At 52.4% G+C, this 19885-nt stretch overlaps 1 protein-coding gene across 1 annotated transcript in view; it reads right to left on the reverse strand.

Moving 5' to 3' along the window:
- Positions 1 to 19885, reverse strand: part of LOC137609981 (RNA binding protein fox-1 homolog 3-like) — a 267024-nt gene that overhangs the window by 235666 nt on the left and 11473 nt on the right. The window contains exon 2 of the mRNA XM_068337367.1: positions 10991 to 11096. The gene's annotated coding sequence lies outside the window, so the exon portion shown is untranslated. The remainder of the gene's footprint in view (positions 1 to 10990; positions 11097 to 19885) is intronic.

Consider the following 19885-nt stretch of genomic DNA (forward strand, 5'->3'; position numbering starts at 1 on the left):
TCTCCATCAGTTACCCTCTTGGGGGGGCAACACAAAGCAAACACAGTGGTGGTGGGGGGGCAACACAAAGCAAACAGCAGCACAGACAAATCCTGCAGAAGAGTTTCATCAAGGGGGTGGGGCTTTTGTCTATTAATAGTGGTTCTAAAGCAGCTCAGCGGCGCCCCCCGGCCCCCCGTCAGACCGGTCCGACCCAAACGCGGCAGAAACCCTTAAATTGCGACACGCAGGAATGTCAGCCGGCGTTTGAACGCAGCATCGTTCCTATTGGAGGATGGGCTTCAGGATCGGGGTGCGTTTGAGGACCGCAGGAAAACAGAGACACGCCCACAACACCACTGTCTGAAGGCGCCGCGCTTCAGGAAGACGGGGGGGGTGAAGAGCCCCCAAAGAAACACCCCAAGGAGAGTCCCCCCCCCGTCTTCACGGTAACCATGACGACAAAGCTCGCACTGTCTGGACCGGGAAGACCCCCCAGTTCCTGACCCCGGAACCGGACGCCACCGGGGGGAGGGGGGGGTCGTCCCGTCATGGATGAATCTTTCAGCAGTGTGTGATGGCGCCGACCAAACATGTCATCCAGCTGACTGGGGGGGGGGGGTCTGGTGGCATGAGGACTCTGTCTGGACCCACTGACAGGGACGACGCTAACGTAGCACCGACAGGCTAACACACACACACACACACACACACAGACACACACACACACACACACACACACAGACACACACACACACACACACAACACACACACAGACACACACACACACACACACACACACAGACACACACACACCACACACACAGACACACACACACACACACACACACACACACACACACAGACACACACACAGACACACACACAGACACACACACAGACACACACACAGACACACACACAGACACACACAGACACAGACACACACACACACACACACAGACACACAACACACACCACACACACACAGACACACAGACACACAGACACACACACACACACACACACACACACACACAGACACACACACACACAGACACACACCACACACACACACACAGACACACAGACACACACACACACACACACACACACACACACACACACACACACAACACACACCACACACAGACACACAGACACACACACACACACACACACACACACACACACACACACACACACACAGACACACAGACACACACACACACACACACAGACACACACACACACACACACACACAGACACACACACACACACACACACACACACACAGACACACACACACACACACACACACAGACACACAGACACACACACACACAGACACACACACACACACACACACACAGACACACAGACACACACACACACACACACACACACACAGACACACACACACACACACCACACACACACAGACACACACACACACACACAGACACACAGACACACACACACCACACACAACACACACACACACACACACACACACACAACACACACACAGACACACACACACACACACACACACACAGACACACAGACACACACACACACACACAGACACACACACACACACACACACACACACACACAGCACACACACACAGACACACACACACACACACACACACACACACACAGACACACACACACACACACAGACACACACACACACACACACACACACAGACACACACACACACACACACACACACACACACACACACAGACACACACACACACAGACACACACACACACAAATACACACAGACACACACACACACACACACACACACACACACAGACACACACACACACACATACACACACACACACACACACAGACACACACACACACACACACACACACACACACTTGAATGACATCTATCACTGTCAGCCCCCCCCTGACAAACGGCATTAACCCAACTTAATTTCACCTCCTGTCATCAGAGAAATAAAAGCTGTCGGGGGGGGGGGGGGGGGGTCTGGCCGCTCAGTTGCCCCCCCCCCACGTGGACGTTGTGTTCTGCCACAGATTGGTTTCTAGACGGAGCCACAAAGAGCAGAGAGTGTTTTTATTCATGCCCCCCCCCCCCCCCCCCCCCCCCACAGGCCTTATCTGACCTTGTGCAGCAAACATCACCACGATCAGCAACACGGGGGGGTCGGCCCGACGCACATCAAACAGGTCAATCACAATTATTTTTACTGTAAATGTTTGACGGACGCTTCAAACGGGGGGGGGGCTGTCCCCTCGTTCGTTGTGGATCAAACCGGGGGGGGGGGGGGTGTCCCTCGTTTCGTGTGGATCAAACCGGGGGGGGGGTGTCCCCCTCGTTCGTGTGGATCAAACCGGGGGGGGGGCTGTCCCCGGGGGGGGGGGGGCTGTCCCCTCGCTCGTGCATCGAGCACAACACGACCTCTGACCTTTGAACCTGAAGCTGGGAAGAAGGGGGTATGGGGGTCCAACCCCTGATGGGGGGGTTACCTACCCCCCTGCGGGGTGGAGGTTTGATTCCCTCTGGGTTCGTCTTGCTGTCCTGACAGACCAAAGCAATCGCTGGTTCAGTCCAGGCTTTCCCCCCCGGTCCGGGTCACCTGATTGGCTCAGGTTCGACCCCCCCCAGCGGTGGAGGAGTTGTGGGGGGGTCATTTCGGTTAATTTTAATAACCCGCTCGAATTCACTAACTAAAGGAGCTTTTTTCTTCTGCCTTCATGTCACAAAGTTTGGTGAGAAATGAATCGTTTTCTCTGGTGGGGGGGGGGGGGGGGGGCGTGACGAGACGAAGCGGGACGAGCCAATCAATACGCAGCAAACGACCAGCCAATCAATACGCAGCAAATGAAAGCAAATTGGATCCATTAAAGCCAAATTACTGCCAGGAAAAAGTTCAGCCAATCGGAACGCAGCGCTGCTGCTTTTGCCATTAATGGCGGGGGGGGGGTGCTGGCTCATTAGCCGGCCAGTCTGCCGGCCCACCGGGGACCCCCCCGTCCCGGGGGGCCCCTGGCCCTCAGAGGCCGAACAGGAAGTGTTTGATGAGCTTCCCTCCGTCGCCTCGGCCCCCTCCCACACCTGGGGAACGCCAAGCAGTGGGGGGGCCACGAGGACCTTCACACAGGTAGGGGGGGTGGGGGGGGGCAGCAATGAGTAATTAGCACTAATTAGTGGCAGTGATTAACCGCGCCGGGGAGCGTGGGGGCCGGAAGAGAGCAGATTGATGGAGCTGCCCCCCCGAACCCGAGGAGGCGCCGCTGCATCTTAAGTAGGGGGGGGCGGTGGTGGGGGTTGTGGTGGGGGGCGTGAGGGCGGCTGGTAGCCAGATGCTCGTGCCACCATAAATAAAGGTGGAACATCCGTGAAGACGCTCGACAACGAGGGGGGGGGCCACAGCTCCTCTGGAATGAAAGGCCGTCAATTCATTTAGCCCAAGGCGGGGGGGTTCAAACTATGGCCCCCCGGGTCGACTAGGACCTTTAAGTCACATTGGGGGGCTGGGGGGCCTGTGAATGATTGGGGCTGATTGAAAAAAGGATTGATCATTAGATATTAGCATCAGCATTAGCACCAGCGCGCCTGTTTAACCCGCACAACAAGCTAACAAACACACAAACAACCTTGAGGGGGGGGCAACCAGCAGGACCTGAAGGACGGGGGTCCAGCAGGTGGTCGTGTTTGATCATAAAGTTTTGTGACGTGTTTGATCAACTCTCATAAAGCCCCCAACCTGAGTGCTCTCTCCCCCGCCCCCCCCGTTAGGCCTCTCCCCCGTTCAGCCTGCTGTTACAAAGGGCTGTAACAGTTATAACAGCTGTTACAAAGAGCTGTAACAGTTATAACAGCTGTTACAAAGAGCTGTAACAGTTATAACAGCTGTTACAAAGGGCTGTAACAGTTATAACAGCTGTTACAAAAGAGCTGTAACAGTTATAACAGCTGTTACAAAGGGCTGTAACAGTTATAACAGCTGTTACAAAGAGCTGTAACAGTTATAACAGCTGTTACAAAGAGCTGTAACAGTATAACAGCTGTTACAAAGAGCTGTAACAGTTATAACAGCTGTTACAAAGGGCTGTAACAGTTATAACAGCTGTTACAAAGAGCTGTAACAGTTATAACAGCTGTTACAAAGGGCTGTAACAGTTATAACAGCTGTTACAAAGAGCTGTAACAGTTATAGCAGCTGTTACAAAGGGCTGTAACAGTTATAGCAGCTGTTATAACAAACAGTTTCCCTCCTTTGTAATAAAAGTAGATTAAAGATCTCTGAGCTCTAAATGAAGGCTCGTCTGAAATGAAAATGTAAATACCTCAGCCAGAGCCCCCCCCCATCTTTAGGTATGGGCTTTAATGACGTGACACACACACACACACACACACCACACACACACACACACACACACACACACACACACACACACCCTGAAACAAACGGCGTGATAACGGCGGTGCTCTCTATCGGTGCTTTTGTGGCGAAACAAGCGAGACGTGTGGCGCCTGATTCCAACATCAATGACTTTAATTAGTGTCATTCACCGCTAACGTGTGTGTGTGTGTGTGTGTGTGTGTGTGTGTGTGTGTGTGTGTGAGTGTGTGTGTGTGTCTGTGTGTGTGTCTGTGTGTGTGTGTGTCTCTGTGTGTGTGTGTGTGTGTGTGTGTGGTGTGTGTGTGTGTGTGTGTGTGTGTGTGTGTGTGTGTGTGTGTATGTGTGTGGTGTGTGTGTGTGTGTGTGTGTGTGTGTCTGTGGTGTGTGTCTGTGTGTGTGTGTGTCTCTGTGTGTGTGTGTGTGTGTGTGTGTGTGTGTGTGTGTGTGTGTGTGTGTGTGTGTGTGTGTGTGTGTGTGGTGTGTGTGAGAGTGTGTGTGTGTGTGTGTGTGTGTGTGTGTGTGTGTGTGTGTGTGTGTGTGTGTGTGTGTGTGTGTGAGAATGTGTGGCTGTGTGAGAGTGTGTGTGTGAGAGTGTGTGTGTGTGTGTGTGTGTGTGTGTGTGTGTGTGTGTGTGTGTGTGAGGTGGGGGGGGCTCTTAACCACATAAGGCCTGAAATGAGTCGTCCTGAAGGGAAACACCTGAACAAGAGTCCTGATGAAGAGGAGGTAGCGCCGACCCCCCCCCCAAGACAACTCAAGGACTGTTCAGCTGAAACACGCCAGCAACACGTCAACAACACGGCAGCAACACGGCGACATCATGTTGCCCCCTCCTGGCCCCCCCTCCAGGGAAGTCTGGGTGGGGGGCAGGAGGGAAGGCTTGAACTGTTTCTCTCATTCCACAAATGATGATTCCAGTGAAACTTTGTTGGGGGGTTCGGGCGAACAGAGCTGGGGGGGGGCTCGGCGAACAGAGCTGGGGGGTTCGGCCTTGGTGGGGGACTCTTTCTTTCCTTACCAATCATTGGCTCTCTGACGGACGCTGGTCCGTCCTGATTGGCTGACAGAGAGAACAAGGAGAACATTGTTCCGACTGAATTCAAACGCTGGATGTCCTTGAGGTGAGGCGCCGCTCCACCAGCGCCAAGGGGGGGGCAGGGGGGGTCCTTCCAGGGGTTGGTTTGATTCACTGCCTTTGAAAGCAAAGCAGGAATCTGCCCCCCCCCCCCGGTATCGACCGCGTTCCATCAAAACGCCGTTTCATCCTGAATAGGGGGGGGGGTGCCAGAAGCATCCACACTAACATCAGATGGGGGGGCGCCGGAACGAACACTGGTTCTGAATGAGTCTAACAGCGGGGGTCACGGGTCGGGCCGGACGATTGGCTGACAGCTGGGTTACCGAGGCGATGAGAGGAGATGAGATTCTCAGGAGCGACTATGAGAAGGACGGCCCTGGCTCCGCCCACTCGTGACTCCTGCTCCAATCACAGCTCAACTCCATTTGTTTAGAGGTCAATAAGGTCAGACGAGCAGGAAGTAAAGCTACAGGAGCGCTGACCCCCCCCCCCCCCTCCAACAATAGCAACTGGACTCAGTACTCTGAGTAGTAACTAGTAATGTAAATAATGTAACTACCAATGGAACTAGTAATGTCATCAAGTAACTAGTAATGTAACTGTAAATTATGTAACTATTGAATAATGTAACTAATAATATACTAATACTGTAATCACTAATAATGTAACTAATAATATACTAATACTGTAATCAATAATAATGTAACTAATATACTAATACTGTAATCAATAATAATGTAACTAATAATATACTAATACTGTAATCAATAATAATGTAACTAATAGTATACTAATACTGTAATCACTAATAATGTAACTAATAATATACTAATACTGTAATCAATAATAATGTAACTAATAATATACTAATACTGTAATCACTAATAATGTAACTAATAATATACTAATACTGTAATCAATAATAATGTAACTAATAGTATACTAATACTGTAATCAATAATAATGTAACTAATAATATACTAATACTGTAATCAATAATAATGTAACTAATAATATACTAATACTGTAATCAATAATAATGTAACTAATAGTATACTAATACTGTAATCACTAATAATGTAACTAATAATATACTAATACTGTAATCAATAATAATGTAACTAATAGTATACTAATACTGTAATCAATAATAATGTAACTAATAGTATACTAATACTGTTATCAATAATAATGTAACTAATAATATACTAATACTGTAATCAATAATAATGTAACTAATAATATACTAATACTGTAATCAATAATAATGTAACTAATAATATACTAATACTGTAATCACTAATAATGTAACTAATAATATACTAATACTGTAATCACTGATAATGTAACTAATAATATACTAATACTGTAATCAATAATAATGTAACTAATAATATACTAATACTGTAATCACTAATAATGTAACTAATAATATACTAATACTGTAATCACTGATAATGTAACTCATTTAACCAATTGTGTAATGAGTGTCACGAATAAAACTGATGCTGTAACTAAAAATGTAACTAATGTAACTAAAATGTAAATAGTAAGGTAACAAATGTAATTAATCAAATCAATAATGTAACTGATGATGTAACTAATGTAACTAACAAAGTATCAAAGAATGTAAACAATAATATGACTAATGTGACCAATAATGTAACTAGTAATGTAGCTAATTACATAACTAAGTAACCAATAATGTAACTAATAACTATGTAACTAATGATGTAACTAATGGATCTGCAGCGGAATGAAGTCAAACCCTTCATGTTTGTTTGTTTGTTCAGAAGTTTAAAAGCACAACAAACAACATAAATAATAACAATCTAAATAAACACTCAGGGAAGCATGTTGTTGTTTGTAAACTTCTTGTAATATTTGTAAACAGTGAACTATTCGGATACTCTGTTGTCACACGCTAGATAGCATGTTAGCTAATAAGCCAACCCAGACAAGGGGGGGGGCTAACAACAACAACAACAACAACAACAACAACAACAACAACAACCAGCTAAGAACCAAACACGTGACTCTTAGTTTGTAGGAGTCTTGCTGAGCGATGAACACGGATCCACCTGAGCTGTGACTCACCTGTGTGATCGTTCACACTCGTAAAGGAACCACAGCTGTTGTAATGAAAGGAGACCAGAGGGCAATAAATCAGCCCCAGATCTCGTTCATCACAAAAGCCCCTCTGAAGGGAGGCAAAAAACATTTTAATCTGAGAAAGAAAAAACAACACTGCAGTTAAAAAGGTGAAAATGTGTGAGACTGAAGGTCTGGTTCCCTTCTGAACCCCAGACGAACCAGGATCTCCTCGGCTCAGTGGAGGAGTGACGAAGGACAACGATGGAGATGAACATGAAGATGAGGGACCACCATCAGCTGGAGGACGGAGGCTGAAAGGAATCCTCTAAAACCACATGGAACCAAAGGGGCGGGGCTTAAATCACAGGAAGAGGAGGAGGAAGAAGAGACGATTGGTTCTGGACCTCAGCGATCAAACGGCTCTCATTGGTGGAATAACATCCCCAGCCAATCGCTGCTGTGGGCGGAGCGAGGCCCTCATCCAATGGGAGCCTCCAGCGCGGCGCCGGCCTCAGACGCTGTGACTTGATGAAGGAGCCCTGACCTGACAGGGACAGCGGGGATCACTCTGGGTGCGGCGCCGACAGGCTGATGGTATCGACGGGGAGGCGGGGGCTCCAGAGGAGGATTAGAGGCGATAAGACCGGCTGTAATTAAAGCATCAGCAGCGCTGAAGGAAACCAATCCGCCTCAGAGACGCCCCCCCATTACTCAATAATTAATGTTACACATGCAGCCCCAAACACTAATAGCACGGCGTTAGCGCGCCGCTAAATTAAATTAAGTCTGAATGCAGTGAAGATCAATGTCATAGATCACCTATTAACCTTTTTTTAATCACTCTGATGTAATTCTATTAGCTCTGTTATCCAGCCTTTATGACGGGCGCGTTCACTTCCCATCAGCCCCGGGGAAGGAGAGGGCAGATAGAGAGGGCGTGGCCCCGGGGGCCCCCGACCCACTAGAGGAACGCTCAGCGGGGCCATGGAGGAGGGGGCGGGTCCTTGATCACAGAGGAGTCCTGGCCGACAGGAAGTAGTCCTTGCCGACAGGAAGTAGTCCTCGCCGACAGGAAGTAGTCCCATTTTATTTTTTCGTATAGCACAAAAAAATAGTCTAAACTTAAGAGGATTTAGTGATGTTCACCAAACATCAGACACCATAAAATAAAATAAATAAAAACCTTTAAGTTTAAAAAATAAATACAGGCAGTAATATTTTTAACTCTAGTAAAATGACGTAAACTTGATTTAAATTTCCGTGTACTTTTTTTAAAGCGACACACGGTGATCCCTCGTTTCTCGCCGTTGATGCGTTCCAGGAACCACTTGTGAAAAACCAGTAAAGGGGTCACCAGTGAAGGGGTCACCAGTGAAGGGGTCACCAGTGAAGGGGTCACCAGTGAAGGGGTCACCAGTGAAGGGGTCACCAGTGAAGGGGTCACCAGTAAAGGGGTCACCAGTAAAGGGGCGTGAACATTTCATCAAGCCTGGTGGAGGGCGGGGCCTCGTTTGGTGCGAGTCCCGCCCCCAAAACAAACCCACATGTGCCTCTTTAAAGGTGTCAGGAGACGTCAGTGAACATTAGGTCATCGATTTCTTCTCAAGTACTGATTATTGATTATTGATTATTGGGTGGATTATTACAGTTCTGGGAATCCAAACGGGTTTCTTTTCTGATATTTTACAGACCGATTTGTTCCTCATTAACGGTGGAATAATACGCAGATTAACGGTCATGAAAAGGAAATACTATTATTTAGGCGGAGGAATGATGTCGTTAACGACTGTCTGTCTGATCGCTTCCTGTTGTTTGGCTTGACCAGAGAAACTAACGACCGTCAGAGTTCTTACAGTTATTAACGACAATCGTTTCCTTTCACAGAAACCAAACTGAATCAGTAAAGTGTCCGTCCGCTTCTGTTCCCGGCGCCACCAGGGGGCGCCGGCGAGGCTGGAGGACAAAACCGACGCCGGAGGAAGGTCTAGGTCACCGGGAACTTCCTGGGCTACACCCCCGCCGCGGCGCCGGCGCTCTGTTCCGGCCATGAATAAACCAGCAGCCGCATCTCCAAACCAACGGAACGGGAACACCAGAGCACCTGACCTGCTGCCGACCAATCAGAGACGAGGAACACGCCACGTTTGATCTCCTGCTGGTCAGACGGACAAACGACCGACGGGCTCCTGAACGCCTCGCCAGCAACGCGCTGGAGGATGAAGACGCGTCCGTTTGGAGCGTTGGTCGCTGGCGGAGGGACGACGGCCTCTGATTGGTCGATTCCTGACCTGCAGGATGACCAGAACCCAAACCCTGTTCGATCAGGGATTCCGGTCCCGCCCCTTTGTTACTGTTTGGCTCCGTCTCCATGACGACCAGAGGTCCGAGGTGATGGAAGCCATCGATGGGAGGAGCCTTCATGAACACGACGTTTACAGGCGTGTCCTTCCTCACCCTCATCATCACCATCACTGACTCAGACCAACTCTTCCTCTCGGCGCCCGGCTGACGTAACTCCTCCCATCTCCTCCCACCAGCTAGCATCTCTGCTACTCCTCAGGCAGCATGCTAGCATTAGCCGTCTCTGCTAGCATTAGCCTAGTGAACCGATGGGGTCGTTGGGGTCAAACTTTGACGACTTTGCATCGGACAGAAAACGATCTTGATGTTCCCGGATGGATCTGAGGTGTTAGCGTTAGCGTTAGCGGGAACATTCCCCTCCGTGACAGGTGAGGAGAGTTTAACACGCGTGACGAGCTCATTGTTCTGGACGCCTCCTGCGGCGGTTTGACAGGAAAGGTGAAGCCAGAGGTCAGGATGTTCAGCTGCAGGAAGAGAACCGTCTTGATTACATTCCGCCGCCGTCCCAAACTCCTCCCACCGTCCTCCTACCTTACCCCGAGGCGTCGCCACGTTCGGCAGGAAGAAGGACGGAGAAGCGTTTCGCCGCGAGTGTTGAATCGCTGGATTTAAGTCGGCGGCGGCGGCTCGCCTCCTCTGGAGAATGACAACACAAAGAAGCGGCGGCGGCGCGACGGCGTGACTGACGGCTTTGATGTCGGCTCGCCACAAGGTCAGACGGCGTCCAAATAGAAAATAGATCCCTGGAAGGACGCCCTTCCTGTCGGATCCGACGCGCCGCGTTTGGGCGACATGAAGACGACCAGAAACCAAAAGACTCGTCTGAAGCGTCGACATGAAAGCAGGAAGTGGAAACGCAGAGGATCATCTGTATATAACGGGGCGCGCGGCGGCGCGGCGGCGCGGCGGCGCGGCGGCGCCACCAGGAGGTTAATTCCTCTCCATTATCAAGAGAATTAAGGCCATTACCCACAAATGACAGCGAGGCGTTCGGACGCCGTCGGCGGATGACGGACCGGCCGTCCTCTCAGCAGGTGATTCATAACGCAGCGATGATTCATGGGAATTATTTCCTACCTGTCATTCACTCTGCGCCGCTGCCTCGTCCGTGAGGTAATTGTAGTCGTGTCGCTCCGCTCGGCGCCGCGACTCTTGGCTGACCTTCTGGGGCAACAGCGATTATCTGTGGGGGTGTGGAGACAGAACGGCGTGAATATTCTGGAGGGAATCCCCGAGCGGACCGGCGCCCAGAGGCTCGCCGCGCCGCAGGAAGTGAGGCACCGGCGCCGTGTGCAGGTCTGACGCTAATCTGTGGACCTGTCAGAATCATTAACGTGCCAGGAACACCCCCCCCTGTTTGCACCTGATGAACCGCAGCGGAACCCCCCACCTGCCCCCCACGTTTGCACCTGATAGACCAGAGCAGAAACCCGGCGCCGCGCCGGAGTAGCCCCAACAGGAGGAGCCTGGATCTCATGAGACGAAGCAGCAGAAACGTTTAATCTGAAACACGTCCTCACAAAGACGCTAACGAACGGCACAGGGTCACCGCCTCCGGCGCCGCATCGCAACCGCGTTACCATGGAGACGCACACGCACGCCGCTAAGGACGCAGCGTTTTAGTGAGGAAGATGAGGGGCAGGAAGATAACGAGATGAAGAGACGCGTCACCGCGGCTCATCAGGAGAGCTAGCATCAACGGCTTCAAACAGCTAGCATCAACGGCTTCAAACAGTTAGCATCAACGGCTTCAAACAGCTAGCATCAACGGCTTCAAACAGTTAGCATCAACGGCTTCAAACAGTTAGCATCTACGGCTTCAAACAGCTAGCATCAACGGCTTCAAACAGCTAGCATCTACGGCTTCAAACAGTTAGCATCAACGGCTTCAAACAGTTAGCATCAACGGCTTCAAACAGCTAGCATCAACGGCTTCAAACAGTTAGCATCAACGGCTTCAAACAGCTAGCATCAACGGCTTCAAACAGCTAGCATCAACGGCTTCAAACAGTTAGCATCAACGGCTTCAAACAGTTAGCATCTACGGCTTCAAACAGCTAGCATCAACGGCTTCAAACAGCTAGCATCTACGGCTTCAAACAGTTAGCATCAACGGCTTCAAACAGTTAGCATCTACGGCTTCAAACAGCTAGCATCAACGGCTTCAAACAGCTAGCATCTACGGCTTCAAACAGTTAGCATCAACGGCTTCAAACAGTTAGCATCAACGGCTTCAAACAGCTAGCATCAACGGCTTCAAACAGTTAGCATCAACGGCTTCAAACAGCTAGCATCAACGGCTTCAAACAGCTAGCATCAACGGCTTCAAACAGTTAGCATCAACGGCTTCAAACAGTTAGCATCAACGGCTTCAAACAGTTAGCATCAACGGCTGGATGTTTGGTCAGAAGCTATAATGAGATCCCCGTTAGCATGTTAGCGTGGAACACTGAGTCCACGTCGGTTGTCGGTTCCAGCAGGTGGTGCTGTTGTCCCGCAGCGGATTGAAACAAAGCCCCAAACAAAGCTGTTAGCAAACGCTGTTAGCAAACGCTGTTAGCAAACGTCTCCATCAGGAGGTGCGAACGGGTCCACCTGGGGGGCGTGTCTCTGAGGTCACACCTGAACCAATGAGCAGCCTGCTTCTGGTGATCACATGAGCGCCGGAACAAAGCGGAGCCCCCCAGGAACTGGATGTAGCGCCTCGGTTCAGGTGACCTTGTGACCCCCCCAGCCCCCGCCCCTCCCAGACATCAACGCCTTTGACCTCCAAGGCGACACCGTCCGCTGCACACAGCAATACATTGAGACAAAGCAGCCCCCCCCATGACTATCTGCTCGCAGGTCGCTGTCATTGGTTACAAGGTGAGCTCCCCCACCCCCCGGTGCCCCCCCACCCCCCGGTGCCCCCCACTCCCGGTGCCCCCCACCCCCCGGTGCCCCCCACCCCCCAGTGCCCCCCACCCCCCGGTGCCCCCCCACCTGCACCTATCGATGTGATCGAGTTGGATTTTTTGCTTATCGCCGCAAAATCAAGTCACCTTGTTCTAATCAGTCAACAGGGGGGGGCGGCACCGAGCCCAGTGCATGCTGGTCCAGTCCAGTCTGGGGAGGGGTGGTAGGGGGGGGTCGCATCCCAATCTGACCCCCCCCTCACACTTTAACTCCTTCCGCCCATCCCAACGCCACATGTGATTGATGGCGGGGGGACAATGGAGGTGTGACCTCGCCATCTGCAGCGCCCCCCCCGTCTCTGCTTCATCACATGATGGGGGGGGGTATTGACAGACGGCGGTCCGCTAAGCCACTTCAGATCCCGATCGATCACAGGTCCGCTTTAAGGTGAGCGGCGAATCAAACGCCTCCTCACCGCCGTTAGCTGCTGCTAATCCCACAAGCCCCGCCCCCCCAGCTGACGAACGCACGCTGCAGTTAGCCTGAGCTAACGGCTGCTAATGCTAGTCCTGTTTATTAATAAGGCACTGACGAGCCTGGGGGGCGTTTGTGTCGTTGGTGTAGAGTCACAACGTGGTGATAAGCTCCGCCCACCAGCTGCTGACCCCGCCCCCACGGCTTCTCCAGTTGTCTCCAAATCAAACACAGACAACAGAACCTTCATCTCTAAAGCGGGGGGGGGGGGGTTGCAGACGCTGAGCGGCTCGCAGCACACCCCCCAATCAGCAGCATTGGGATCTCCTGTGACCCGCCCACCTCTCCAGCCCCGCCCCCACGCGCCCTGGCATCAGGGGACCTGTCACAAACCAGGACGGGAAGCTCACTAACACAAACATGCCCCCCCAGCGCCGCCGCTCTGCCTTCCTCGCCGTCCCGCCAATTTACCCAAGTCTGGGGGGAGCCCCCCCAATCCATGCTCTCCAAGAGGCCTAATCAGGCCCTGATTAAGACCAACACGCCACAGAGTCCAGAGCCCCCCTACGCCGCCCCGCCCCAAGCAACAGGAGGAAACAGGATTTATCCCCCCCCCGGCGCCGCTCTGCTCCGCCTCCAGCCGGCGTTCATTTAACGCCCTTTGAAGGCGAACACAAACGTTTGGCTCAGTCCTGCCCCCCCCCACCCCGTCCTCCTTGTGTCTCCCCATCGTTGTTCCCCGTCCCTCAGGTGTCACCATGAAGAAAACATCAGCGAGGCGGTCATTAGGGCGGGGCAGCGGCGCCGCCTGGAGGGACGGGAAGCAGAACACCGCTTGAGGAGGTGACAGGAGGAGAGGACGGGGAACCACCAGGGAACCACCAGGGAACCATCAGGGAACCACCAGGGAACCACCAGGGAACCATCAGGGAACCATCAGGGAACTATTAAAGAACCACCTGGAAACCATCAGGGAACCATCAGGGAACCACCACAGAACCATCAGGGAACCATCAGGGAACCACCACAGAACCATCAGGGAGCCACCTGGGAACCATCAGGGAACCACCAGGGAACCATCAGGGAACCACCACGGAACCATCAGGGAACCACCAGGGAACCACCAGGGAACCATCAGGGAACCACCAGGGAACCATCAGGGAACCACCACAGAACCATCAGGGAGCCACCTGGGAACCATCAGGGAACCACCAGGGAACCACCAGGGAACCATCAGGGAACCACCACGGAACCATCAGGGAACCACCAGGGATCCACCAGGGAACCATCAGGGAACCATCAGGGAACCACCACAGAACCATCAGGGAGCCACCTGGGAACCATCAGGGAACCACCAGGGAACCATCACGGAACCATCAGGGAACCACCAGGGAACCACCAGGGAACCATCAGGGAACCACCAGGGAACCATCAGGGAACCACCACAGAACCATCAGGGAGCCACCTGGGAACCATCAGGGAACCACCAGGGAACTACTAAAGAACCACCTGGAAACCATCAGGGAACCACCAGGGAACCATCAGGGAACCACCAGGGAACCATCAGGGAACCACCAGGGAACCACCAGGAAAACACCAGGGAACCACCAGGGAACTATCAAAGAACCACCTGGAAACCATCAGGGAACCACCACAGAACCATCAGGGAACCACCTGGGAACCATCAGGGAACCACCAGGGAACCATCAGAGAACCATCAGGGAACCACCTGGGAACCATCAGGGAACCACCAGAGAACCACCAGGGAACTATCGGAGAACCACCAGGGAACCACCAGGGAACCACCAGGGAACCACCAGGGAACCATTACGTAACGATTCCGACCTCTAGACCCGCCTCCTTCATTAATACTCATTTTTTCACCAATCCCTCCAGGTAATTGGGCTTTTCCAAACTTTCCGACAACGAGAGGCGGGGTTTCGTGTTTGTTTATCTTTGTAGCCCAGTGTGTGTGTGTGTGTGTGTGTGTGTGTGTGTGTGTGTGTGTGTGTGTGTGTGTGTGTGTGTGTGTGTGTGTGTGTGTGTGTGTGTGTGTGTGTGTGTGTACGTGTGTGTGTGTGTGTGTGTGTGTGTGTGTGTGTGTGTGTGTGTGTGTGTGTGTGTGTGTGTGTGTGTGTGTGTGTGTGTACGTGTGTGTGTGTGTGTGTGTGTGTGTGTGTGTGTGTGTGTGTGTGTGTGTGTGTGTGTACGTGTGTGTGTGTGTTTCCATGGAAACAACACCAACCTGTATTTGTAAAACATTCTAAATGTCGGGACGATGTAACGTTTGCTGAAGCTCGTTTCTGACGTTAGCACTACAGAAACGCATTCATTGGCGTGTAATATTATGGGCTGTATTCTGATCAAGGTAGTCATTGATTATTACTAGCCCCCTCCCTGCTCCCCTTTCCACTTCCTGTCCCGCTGACAGTGATACACCGGTGTCACATGGCTAAAGATAGACCTTAACAGTGCTATCTAGTTAGCCGCTGGCGGTGTGCTAATCGATACGCTAACAGGGTATCATGTTTACGTTTCCTTTGAACGTTCGTCACACATCTGACACGACTCAACTCCATCCGCTAACGGCTACAAGTCACATGACCCCTACAGGTCCGCTCCATGATCCGGTCTGGGGTCGGTCCAGAGCCGCCCAGGAGGCGGGACCGGCAACAGAACGCCAACGGTGGGGGCTCCAGGGCGACAGGGCATCCAACCATCAACCAACCGTCAACCAACCAGCCATGAAACAATCACCAACCAACCGTCAACCGACCGCCTCTCGGCGTGACCAAACAGAGATGAAGAAGAAACAAAACTTTGACTAACACCCTTCAGACTGGAACAGGAAGTGGAGCGTGTGGCGGCGCCTCACGGCGGTACGTCGCTGCGACGCGTGTTGGACATGCAGGTAATGAGCAACACGTTGGTCCTTAATTAGTCCAGACACACGGAACCGACCCGTCAGAACGTTTCATGTGAAACACCGGATCACAAGACCCCACAGCCACAGGTAGACACGCCCCTTAGCCACAGGTAGACACGCCCCTTAGCCACAGGTAGACACGCCCCTTAGCCACAGGTAGACACGCCCCTTAGCCACAGGTAGACACGCCCCTTAGCCACAGGTAGACATGCCGCTTAGCCACAGGTAGACACGCCCCTTAGCCACAGGTAGACACGCCCCTTAACCACACGTAGACACGCCCCCTCTCTCTGATTGGGTTGGAGGCCTGTTTTTGCTTTGCTGACCCATCAGCGTCAAGTCAGACGTACCTTCAGGTTACCGTGAAGGTTAGCGGGTGATGGAGGGCGTCACCATCAGAACGCCACACTACAGAACGCCACGCTACAGAACAACACGCTACAAAACGCCACACTACAGAACTACACGCTACAAAACGCCACACTACAGAACGCCACGCTACAGAACAACACGCTACAAAACGCCACGCTACAGAACAACATAATACAAAATGCCACGTTGAGAGAATAACATGCTACAGAACAACACGCTACAGAACAACACGCTACAGAACAACATGCTACAGAACAACACGCTACAGAACAACACGCCACAGAACAACACACTGCAAAACGACACGCTACAGAACAACACGCTACAGAACAACACGCTACAGAACGCCATGCTGAGAAAACAACACGCTACAGAACAACACGCTGAGAGAACAACACGCTACAGAACAAAACGCTACAGAACAAAACACTGAGAGAACAACACGCTACAGAACAACACGCTACAGAACAACACGCTACAGAACGCCACGCTGAGAGAACAACACGCTAGAGAACAACACGCTAGAGAACAACACGCTACAGAACAACACGCTACAGAACAACACGCTACAGAACAACACGCCACAGAACAACACGCCACAGAACAACACACTGCAAAACAACACGCTAGAGAACAACACGCTACAGAACAACACGCTACAGAACAACACGCTACAGAACGCCAGCGGTCATTGAATGGGTTTGTTCAGTCGGGCGGCGGCGGGACGCCTTCAGAACCCGTCCAGCGGTTCTGAAACACTTCCAGGTGAGGCGTCTGACTTCCTGTCCTCTGGGTCGGTTCTCCAGGGAGGAACGAGTCTCTGATTTCAAGGCGAATTCAGTGAACTGTGGTCACATGAGTAATACCCTCGTCTGATTGGCTGCCAAACAGCTGATGGTCGGTTTACACAACAGGAGCGGAACGGTTCCACCGCCGGAGAACCGCTCAGACGCCTCAGAGCCACGGAGCGACGCCCACGTCGGGCCGTCAAGGTCGTGTCATCAGCAGAGTCACATGACGGTGCTTAGCAACAGGCGCCGTGTGACCCGTGGCAACAACAGCATTGCTGAAGGAACACGCCCCAACATCAGGTCCATCAGGTCGAGTCCGGGCCCAAACCATCAGGGGGGTCGGTTCCATTCAGGGTCAGGGGTCAGTCTGGACGAGGACATGTCTTCACTTCCTGTTTGGGAACAAACAGGAAGTCTGGAATTCTGAACAACAGGAAGTAGAACCAGGATGTGGAGGAGACCGTGTCAGCGTTTTGACTGAGTTACAATGATGTAACGTTAGATAGAAGTTAGGGGGGGGCGCCCTCACAGGAAACGCCCTCACAGGAAACGCCCTCACAGGAAACACCCTCACAGGAAACGCCCTCAGAGGAAACGCCATCACAGGAAACGCCCTCAGAGGAAACGCCCTCACAGGAAACACCCTCACAGGAAACGCCCTCAGAGGAAACGCCCTCAGAGGAAACGCCCTCAGAGGAAACGCCCTCACAGGAAACGCCCTCAGAGGAAACGCCCTCAGAGGAAACGCCCTCACAGGAAACGCCCTCACAGGAAACGCCCTCACAGGAAACGCCCTCACAGGAAACGCCCTCACAGGAAACGCCCTCACAGGAAACGCCGTCACAGGAAACGCCCTCAGAGGAAACGCCCTCAGAGGAAACGCCCTCACAGGAAACGCCCTCACAGGAAACGCCCTCACAGGAAACGCCCTCAGAGGAAACGCCCTCAGAGGAAACGCCCTCAGAGGAAACGCCCTCACAGGAAACACCCTCACAGGAAACGCCCTCACAGGAAACGCCCTCAGAGGAAACGCCCTCACAGGAAACGCCGTCACAGGAAACGCCCTCAGAGGAAACGCCCTCAGAGGAAACGCCCTCACAGGAAACGCCCTCACAGGAAACGCCCTCACAGGAAACGCCCTCACAGGAAACGCCGTCACAGGAAACGCCCCTCACAGGAAACGCCGTCACAGGAAACGCCGTCACAGGAAACGCCCTCACAGGAAACGCCCCTCACAGGAAACGCCGTCACAGGAAACGCCCTCAGAGGAAACGCCGTCACAGGAAACGCCCCTCACAGGAAACGCCGTCACAGGAAACGCCCTCAGAGGAAACGCCGTCACAGGAAACGCCGTCACAGGAAACGCCCTCACAGGAAACGCCCTCACAGGAAACGCCCTCACAGGAAACACCCTCACAGGAAACACCCTCACAGGAAACACCGTCAGAGGAAACACTTCCTGCTTCCTGACACCTGATCCTGAAGCCTTGACACCCCCACGCCTCCCCCATTCGGCCAATCACTCGTGCCCGTCGGTGTGCCCCCCCCATCACCAGTCATCATTACATCACAAGCTGTCAAATTAAAACTTTTAAACTGCGGCGCGGCGGCGGAACTTTCCCTCCCCAGGAACTTTCCCTCCCCAGGAACTTTCCCTCCCCAGGAACATATTGCAGAGATAATTGAGGACATTAGCAGCCAGACTGTTAGGGGAGATGAGAGGCGGCGAGGCAGCGGTGACAGCTCCTGTGCCTCGCGGCGGTAACGAGGGACTGTCAAAAGTCTCCGTGTTTATCTGGGATCATTGGGGGGGGGTTAAACCCCTTACCTTCACTACTCCTTCTTCACGGCCCCTCCTTTATCCGCAGTGATTTACGGGGGGGCTGCACCAGGCGCCGCGTGATGAATGAGCGCTTTGCACGAAGTGTCAGGGCCACGCCCCCACCACCCCCCACACCGCCACCACCCCCCCCAGCTCCATTTGTCTCCTCTCCTCGTCTTCCCTCCGGTTCAAATTGCTGTGATTGGACGTTACCACACCAGGTGGGCTTACAGGAGAGCTCCTGATTGGCTGACGGCGTCAGGCGGATGCTGATTGGTGGACGAATCCCCTTTAGCTTTAACTCCTGCAGCTCCAGGCTGAGAACACGAAGCAGGAGAAAGAACCGCTTCCATCTGGACCCGTGTGGAGCAATGCATGCTGGGATGTTCCGCGGGGAACCGTTTGGATTCCACCTGTGGATTAGCAGCAGCTCATTGGTCGGCTGTAAACCAGCTGATCAGAATGAGGCTCAATAATTAATCGGGTGGCGTTTGAGGCTATCATCAGCACACGTCTGTTGCTAACAGATGTTAGCCAGTTAGCTAGTTCTCGTTAGCCGTTAGCATTGGTGTTGGAGGCGCTAACGTAGATGTCATTGTTTTTAGCTCATGTCGCCGTCAGTCACATGACCTGATGTTCGCTAAACAACAGCGGCGCCGCTCAGGAACACGACTTGCCGTTACACGCCATGA

The sequence above is a fragment of the Antennarius striatus genome, chromosome 16 (assembly GCF_040054535.1).
Source record: "Antennarius striatus isolate MH-2024 chromosome 16, ASM4005453v1, whole genome shotgun sequence".
NCBI classification, from domain to species: domain Eukaryota; kingdom Metazoa; phylum Chordata; class Actinopteri; order Lophiiformes; family Antennariidae; genus Antennarius; species Antennarius striatus.